Raw genomic sequence first — 8,624 nt, forward strand, 5'->3', positions numbered from 1 at the left:
AGAGCCCTTTGATATTCGTCGTTCCTTTTGTGCCGATTTTCTTCAAAGTTTCTCAATTGAAAATTCTCTGATTATAGCTTGGTCTTTTTTGCACACTTAAAACTGAAATGAAAAATGACAAAATAAAACGTGTTAAAAGTTTCTTGACGGATTGCATTGACCCGTAAATGTTTTATTTCAGGTTCTGGTATTAGTTCGAAACCCCCTGTTTTAATAGCAAACAAGAAAGTGGGAAAACAGCAAGATGTCATTTAAGTTAAAGTAAAGGAACTCAACGACTTAGAGAGCTCACAGTGTGTGGTCTCTGGTTTCTTAAATCTCGACAAGAATTTTTGCAGCAGTAACAGATTATTTTAGCTCTGCGCTCAATACCAGTCGTTACGCCAAACTGATAAATGGTAGAAAAAAAACAAAAAGTGTGAGAGAAAACAAAACTTAGCAGGAAGATGGAATTATTTCCTCAAGCACATGTGGATTGCGCCCAAATTCTAGGTAAAAGGTTCAAGGGGACTAGGATTTGTTGTGTAAAACTTTAGTAGAATCAAAAGGGAAAATGAAACACTTTTTCTTAACACTTTGGAAGCAGTCATATTTGGAAAAAAGATTAAGTAGAGCAAAAATTCAGACAGACAAACGGGCGTTTTTTAATTAAGCTGAGCCGACTCGAGTTTTTAATGTCTGGTTTTGCTTACTTTTTTCTCTCAGTTTTTGAAACTCCAGCTTAGGCAGCTAATTCAGTGATTCAGTGCTATTGGGTAGAAATTGATTTAGGCTGTTGGGTTGGTGTCATAAACAGATCAATATTTATTGAAGTCAATATATAAGACTAGAAGGGACTGATTTTTTGTTCTACTTTGTTTAGAGAACCAATAGGAATGAAAGCCGAATCAGATAAACATGAATTTGATTTTCCACTCATTTTCGCACTTATTAGTTTTCTTCTTCTACAGTTTTTTTGTGTAATTTTAATACTGCATTAATAAAAATAGCGTGTTTGGTAAAAGTCCAGAATATGCATGTTTCTTATCGTGATTTTCTGGTGTTGTTTTCTTTTTGTTGATCTATCTGAGATCTAGTTCATTTGTTCTGTTGCTTTTGTACGTGACAACTTTTCAATATTAGGTGTGGTTCCAATTATATTCTAGATTTTATTCAAAGTAAATTCTAGATTATATTCTAGAGTATAAGAGTATATTCAAAAACATGAATTATTTGCGTACTCAAAAAATTTTTGCTTCGGCAATTGGGATTTCTTTTTATTAGCAAAACATTTAGAATTGTCTTTTCCTTAGTTGAATATATTAATGAAAACATCAATTTTCATGAAATGAATATATTATAACATTATTGAGATTTGTTCATGTTCAAATCCGTTCTCTGATCAGACTATTTTGAACGCACTTTAGTCTGATCATAGGCAATTTCGAGCGCAATTCAGTCTGATCCCAGGCGCATTCGAGCGCACGATCAGGGTGTGACGTTCAAGCGCACAATCAGAGGGAGCTTTAGAGCACATTTTAAGCGTACACGGACCTTCGAGCGCACTATAGTCTGATCAGAGGAAGAATCAGTCTTGATCGGTCTGTTGAGAATTTGCTCTAAAAGCCCACTTATGTAACAAAGTAGTTTCTATTCTAATAAAATCTCTAGATTTCATTTTTATTTGATGTTCTTAGCATCAACTATGGCTGTGAAGGAACGAAAAGACATCTCAGCTGGTTCGAGTTCGGAGACTATCCAGAAAAGACTCAGAATATGGCCCCATATGGTAAGATTTAGTTTAAACTTTTAGTTCAAACATTTTTGAAACTGTTTTTCCAATGGGTTTGTTGTATTATATTTATAATATTTGTCGCAATATTTGAACTAACCCATTCAAAATGAGACGGTTATCTTGCAAGATCTTACAAGATAGATTCTTGCCAAAATCTTTGAAGATTACTCATCATCTTGCAAGATCTTGCAAGATAGATTCTAGCGAGAATATTTGAAGAGTACTCATCATCTTGCAAGATCTTGTAAGAGCATTGAAAGATCTTGCAAGATTACCATCCAATTTTCAAGAACCTTGCAAGGTATCCGTCCATCTTGTAGGACTCTTACAAGCTAACCGTCTTGCAAAAAGTCCCGAAAAAGTCTTAGCTGATGCATGGGCCTCTTTAGTTTCTTTGAAGATAAGAAAATAGAATTGCACCTATTCTCTAGCCTCCAAAGGAATAAAAGACACTAAATTTGCTAAAGCTAACACCTATAAATGGGAATCTAATGAAAATGCGCAAAATGCACGCAAAGTTTTTTGGGGTTTTTGGCGCTACCAGAGAAAGCTAAGGCAAACACACAAAATTGAGAACATCATCAAAACAAGCACAAGTACATGAGAGGGGTTAAAAAAGGGCGGAGTTGAAACGCAAAACAAGAAGAGCTAAAGAGAGAAAAGGGGGGTTACCCCCGCTGAACACACAAACAAAAGAGAAGCACATCGCCATCGGCGCAAAGAGATGGGAGGAAAAGAGCAAGGGGGAAAGCGAAAAAATGAGTGAGCGAACAAGTGGCGGTGAGAAGGCAAGCAAAACCTAGCAACCAACTAATCTTGCAAGTAATCTTGCAAAATAACCGTTGGAGATCGTTTGGGGCATCTTGGAAAACAAATTGACAAAATGGCAGTGGTCATTCGAACAATTGTTTAAGATCTTGTAATAGTTGCCAGCACAACTACAGAAATGCTTTTAAAAAGGTGTCAATAAAAACAATCAGAGCAATCGGATTTCAAACCCAGTTGAGAAATTTCCACACAAAGCCAATTCATAATTGTTGGTGCCCAATAGGGATCGTTGATTGTTCTCATTTGTTTCTGAAAAGAATTATGATTTCTACTGACAAACAGCCTCGCGAGTTTTGCCAAACTGACAGATCACAAGATACATATAACATTTGACGCACAACTTCACGTGTTTCTAGCAGCTTTGCAGGAATTGCAAAATCCGGAAGTTTTCCATTAAACCATTTTTAAAAAATATATAACTTAAATATTTTTTAAATGTTTTAAATGACCTGTTGTTTTTGAAATCCTTTTTCTTACAGCAAACTATTTCATTTTAGATGCAATAGATGGATAAAGTAGAACAGATACTAACTTCGCGGGAAAAAATTTCTAAGAGATGCTATAATTAAATTTCAGCATTTCAGCTCATTTTCCTTTCCCGTACCGAACTGCAGGTACGATTCAGTAATGGCCACGTATAATAGTACGTCTTTCGAAAAAAAATCAGTACTGAATCACTAAAATGTTAATTGCATTAGTCATATCAGTCTTGCATCGCATTTGGGCAGTTCATTTTCAAGTCAAAACTATTTTCCCCAAAAATTTAGAGCAAAATTTTTGAATTTCCATTAATTTTGTAATTTGCCAAGTTTTTTGGATTAATTATTGGCCCATTTTCCGGGATGCTTGTGAAACACCCCGCAGCTATCAAAAGCGGTGATCTAGCAACCCGATAGGAGGTCAAAGCTGTCCAATTGATGCAATTTCTACCGGTTTTCAGCCATTTTAACAAATTTTCAGCCAAATTACAAATTATCGGAAATTTCAGAAATCAAAAACAATTTTTTTTAAAACTTCTTTGGTCGCTAGCGGCCAATTAAGTGTTGACAGACCCTGTTTTTCAAGGAGATTTTGGACTTAAATAACGGTTTTTTTCTAGTCCCTGACGTATTCCGGACATTTTTTGAATAAAAAACAAGAGTTTATGCCAGTCTAACAAGTAAAAAAAACAGAGGAGGCCCCAGTCCGGCAAGCAAAAAAAATAGAAATCAATCAATCTGGCAAGTAAAAAATCGGACTTTGCGCAAATCTGACATTTGTAAAATCAGTCTGAACGCACGTCTGTCGAGTAAGAAAAATTGACATCAATCAGTACTGATGAGCAATTGAATTTAGCAATTGAATCAGTACTACTTAAAAGTTCCTGTAAAAACCAAAAGTAGAGTATCTAGTCATCAATTTGTTAAAACGAATTCCGATGTTTGACAAATTTTGTTGTACTGCAAACAATATATTTAGGGACTCAAAATAAGCAGTACATACAATAATTGCCGCAAATTTTTTGTAGACGAGAATACGATAAAGCGATATTTTATTCCTGTGTCCGTTAAAATATATTGGAGTGGAAAAACTTTTTTCGCATTGACAAACTTCTCTTCTAACTATTATGAAAGTAAATTTAAAAATGCAAATTACAAACACTGATTAGTTTGTTTCAAAATCAAAATGAACATTTTTCTTCCACAAGAGAAAATGTACACTAAAAAATCTGCCTAAAAATGAACACGATTCAAACCAAAAAGTGTTTATTTTTTCATGTTTTTTGAGAATCTCACGAAGCGACAAAAGGACACAAACTTAGCAATTTGAAGATTCAAAAAGGTATTTGGTGTCATTTTTTAAAGTTTAAGGACAAGGAGCAATGCGATCAAGCAAAGCATTTGTTACTTTGCTTCTAATAAAATGTTATACAAATGGCGTCCAAAATAGTTTTAATTTGTAAGTTTAAAAGTTTACATCAGCTGAAGTATCATCCATTTTGACGTAGGGACACAAACAAATGCAATTACTTTATAGAAACACATTTTCTCACTTTGCTTATTCTCCTACATGTTTTATACTATTGCATCGATTTATATTGCAATCAAATCCATTTTTCTTTCAATGAAATCTTGGAGGGAGATTTCTATATAAATAAAATCAAATAGTTGACCGTTTTGATTAAATTTCCATGAGAATATACCAAAATTCATTGCGGTTGTATGTGCTACTTTTTCGTTGAAAACAAAACTGTTTTCGAAAGAATCCATTATCGAATATTACTTGCAAGTCAATAATTGTGTCGGCCCATTTTATGGGGGTGGAACTATAGACTAAAATATTTTCATTTCAGTCAAATTTGGCCGATCGGTATAATCACTGTACAGGATTGCTATGGGTATCATTTGAAAAACTATCTAGCGTGAAATATGTACCAGAAAAATTTCTTTGAACTTTGTTTGTTTCCGCGGAAATATCGAGGTTTCAATTTTTGTGAACAATTAACTGATTTTCCTTGTTATTGTTCACATTTTCCTTATTTTTATATAATTTTCTTTCGTCAATTTTCAAAAGAGTATGTTAAATTTGGTAACAATAGTGCTGTTGGTTTTACCTCTAAAAACAAAAGAATACTGTTAACGTTTTTCTATCCAAATTTTACCTACAATTTTTGAAAAAGTTTTCACAATTCAGCATTTTGAATATTATGAAATTAAACTTGAATTAAAAATTTTGCCGGTTTTTTGATAATTTAGCTCCATAATTATACAAATTGCATAAAGTTGATTTTGATATACTGACATTTTTGTCAAATTACCTATCCATGATATTCGGAACAGTTACGTGTTCCTAATGGACCAATGGCAACAAGAACGCTAGTTTTGGTTTATATGTTGTTTTAAAAGTCCAACAAAATTTGGATTGTAATCAGTCAATGTTTTCTTTTGAAATTTTTTTTCGCAATTATTGGCGTTAATTATAGAACAGAACAATTCAAATAAAAACGTACTAGTGATATGTCCAAGTAACTTCCTAAGGAGATTCGAATGAACCTATTTAGCTTATGGCTTTTAAAAATACATGCGTTTAAAACAAACAATCGGTTATTGAGATTGGGACCTTTCTCCCCTTTTTTTTGCTCAACTTGAGGCTTGAGGTCACCAAAAACAAGTCATTCTAATGGATAAAGAAATTAATTTTTAATGCAGTTTTATCCTTTTTTTACAAGTGGTTATTCTGCTTTGATACTACGAGTCTTCAGAAAAGTGTTTTGATTTTTGGACATTTTCAAAATATTAATGTTCTTTTTCTTGTATGGTCGCATTTTTGACAACTCAGATATCACATTTTTGACAATTCAAAAGCGGGCATATTTGAACACATCGGCTTTTCCTCGAATAGATAATGCATCGACACCGTTTTCAGACAGAGTTTTAAGGAACTTTTTATTTTTGATTTTATTCGTTCTTTTTGTGGTCAGTTGCAAATTTTTTACACTGCAGTTCTTAGTGGCTTTCTTTGGCTAAACAATGAACATTGTCTAACTAATTACAGATCCCAGTTAAAACTATTCGTGTGGAAGAAAAGCACAACAAAATTTATCTACGGTTTTCAACAGCTTAAATTTATCTACAGCTTCATTTTTGTTTTTTTTTACGAAAATTTTTTAGTTCCAGATTTTTGTTTTTTGTCAGCTTTGTGGACGTACAAGACATTCTTAATAATGAAAGATCTCGGTTGCTGTTTTTCGATGAACAAAAGAACGTATTTGATAATTTCTGTTTCTAGCTAATGTTTTCTTGTCTTTGAAATTAATTGTTTTCGAAAAATACGAATGCTTTTTTATCTTTTCATTTTTTGTTCTTTATGTAGTTGTCAACTAGACCAATTATTCAGAAGTAATATATCTTATTAGTGGTACTCAATGAAGTAGCAAATAATTTTAGCTTTGTTTTTTTACGGAATGATTATGTTTTTAACGGCTTCGACACAGTTTTCTTGCAATTTTTTTTGAAATTTTTGTTATTCGTCTGGGTTTATAGATTTGTGATTTGTTTCAATGAGTTCAAATTCGAGTGTGAAAAAACATAAATGTGTTCAAGCATTTCAATTGATATATAATAGTTTTCTTTGTTTGAAATTTTTAGTTTTCAAGAAAGAATACACGTATTTCTTTTAACTTTGCCGTTTTGTTCTTTTCTGTCTACTTGTTACCAAGTCTCATCAAGGACTAATCCCATTTTTTGCAATGAGTTGCGAATTAATTTGTTTGCTTTAGATTTTGTTTGACGCTATTTTGACTTTATTATTATTTAATTGTTTTTTTTTCAAAAAGAGACATTGAGTTTAGGATGTAAAGTTTGTTGTTGTTTTTGGCAACTTTTGTTTGCGTTGTCTCGTAGTCTTAATATTGACAGGTTTACAGGTGAACGAACGTGGTATTATTTACCTTACCAAGTGATTTGAGCTGGAAGCAATCTTTTTTTTTCATAAACCAATTGTTTTTGATCAGTATGTGAGATTTTTCTTAAAATTTTCTATCTCTTATTCATTTTGTAGACAATTAAACCAAAATTGTGGATAAGCGGGGTCGGAACATTATGTTCAAACGCACATTACCGAGCTTCCTTGTTACGATTCCAATATATACGCAAAATTTGTGTTATATTTTGATTGACATTAGCATATATGAGGCGACTAATTTACAACAACGAAGAATTTGTTACCCAATTTTTCGCCGACAAAGAAAATCGAAAACGTCTTTTATGAATATATCTAGTTTTACATTAGTAATTCACTGACAATACGTTTGCGTTCACACCTCTCCGCCGATATCCTCGGCTGAAGGTATCAATCAGGCAAAATGTGCTCAATGAGAAAAAATGGAGTTGGCATAAAATTCTCCTCCCGGATTGCCCGAACTTGGCCGTTGTAAGGCGCAACATAAGTCTTAGATGAAAAGCGAAATAAAATCTGGTCAAGATTGTTACGGCTCAGTACACTCCCGTATTAAGATTTCTAAGGTACCGTACAAAAACCGTCAGTTGAATTTGGAAGGTTGCAGAAAATTAAAGTTCGGCAGAGCTGGTCGGAATAATTTAAAGCTCGCCCAATTAACAAAGCTTTTTCAGGGATAGAACAAAAGAAAGCTTTCACTTAGTTGGGGGTCATTGAGAGACTTTGCCTGAAAAGAGTTAGTAAACCAAAAGTGAGCAATAACCAAGGCGAGACAAAAAATCTTGCAAGATAACCATTTGAAATCGATTGGGGTATGTAAATTGACAAATAAAAACAAATAATCATGTGCTGAGACAGCTAAATTTTGTTTTGCTGGAATAACATGTGCACCTATAAGCTAATTTTGTACAGTAGAATAGGACTTTAAAAGCTATAATCACAATTTATTTAGATACCGAAAATGCCGGCAGAACGGGAAGCTCAAGATTCCATCAGCGAAGAACTGGAAAACTTGATTGCAAAATGATGTCTCTTGCAATCAACAGATGGGCGCTGACGATAGAGAAAGAGAGAGTCAAATAGAAAAATGTGAAGTAATGGGTGTTGGTATTTTTTTTATTTTATGATACATTCTTGAATTCACAGTGCAGGTAAAACCATGGTTTCCATCACAACTTCAAAAATACTTTTGCTAGCTGCAAAAAATCAAGCAAGCATGACTAATGTTTTATTGAAGTGCCTTAATATTCTATTTTGCGATGAATTTTCCTCAACAAAAACTGTTTTGTATTGCCAATTTCTGAACAAACCCGGACTTGAGTCTCAGAGAATTTCAGCGCCAAACCAGCACAATTCAAGAGTGAAAACTTAATTCGTTTCTGAGACATTGCATATTTTAAGCTTTTTCATGTGCATGGTTTCTTCATTATCATTTTGTTGAAGTCGCTCAGGCTAAAATTATTCTGCCTACCCTAAGAGCGACTCATGTGCGGAATTTAGATCTGAGCAACATAAGGCAAAGCGTTTATTGCTTACAACTGGTAATTACTATAGTAGTATACAAGCTTTATTTTATCTCAAAACC

At 33.3% G+C, this 8,624-nt stretch overlaps 1 long non-coding RNA gene across 1 annotated transcript; it reads left to right on the plus strand.

The window, feature by feature from the left end:
* Positions 1-1,669: 1,669 nt before the first annotated feature.
* LOC142341149 (uncharacterized) lies at positions 1,670-8,201 on the plus strand. The gene is made up of 2 exons (XR_012759105.1): positions 1,670-1,768; positions 7,992-8,201. It is a non-coding gene; the product is annotated as an uncharacterized LOC142341149 (long non-coding RNA).
* Positions 8,202-8,624: the final 423 nt, after the last annotated feature.

The sequence above is a fragment of the Convolutriloba macropyga genome, chromosome 6 (assembly GCF_964194025.1).
Source record: "Convolutriloba macropyga chromosome 6, txConMacr16.3, whole genome shotgun sequence".
In the NCBI taxonomy this organism is placed as follows: domain Eukaryota; kingdom Metazoa; phylum Xenacoelomorpha; order Acoela; family Convolutidae; genus Convolutriloba; species Convolutriloba macropyga.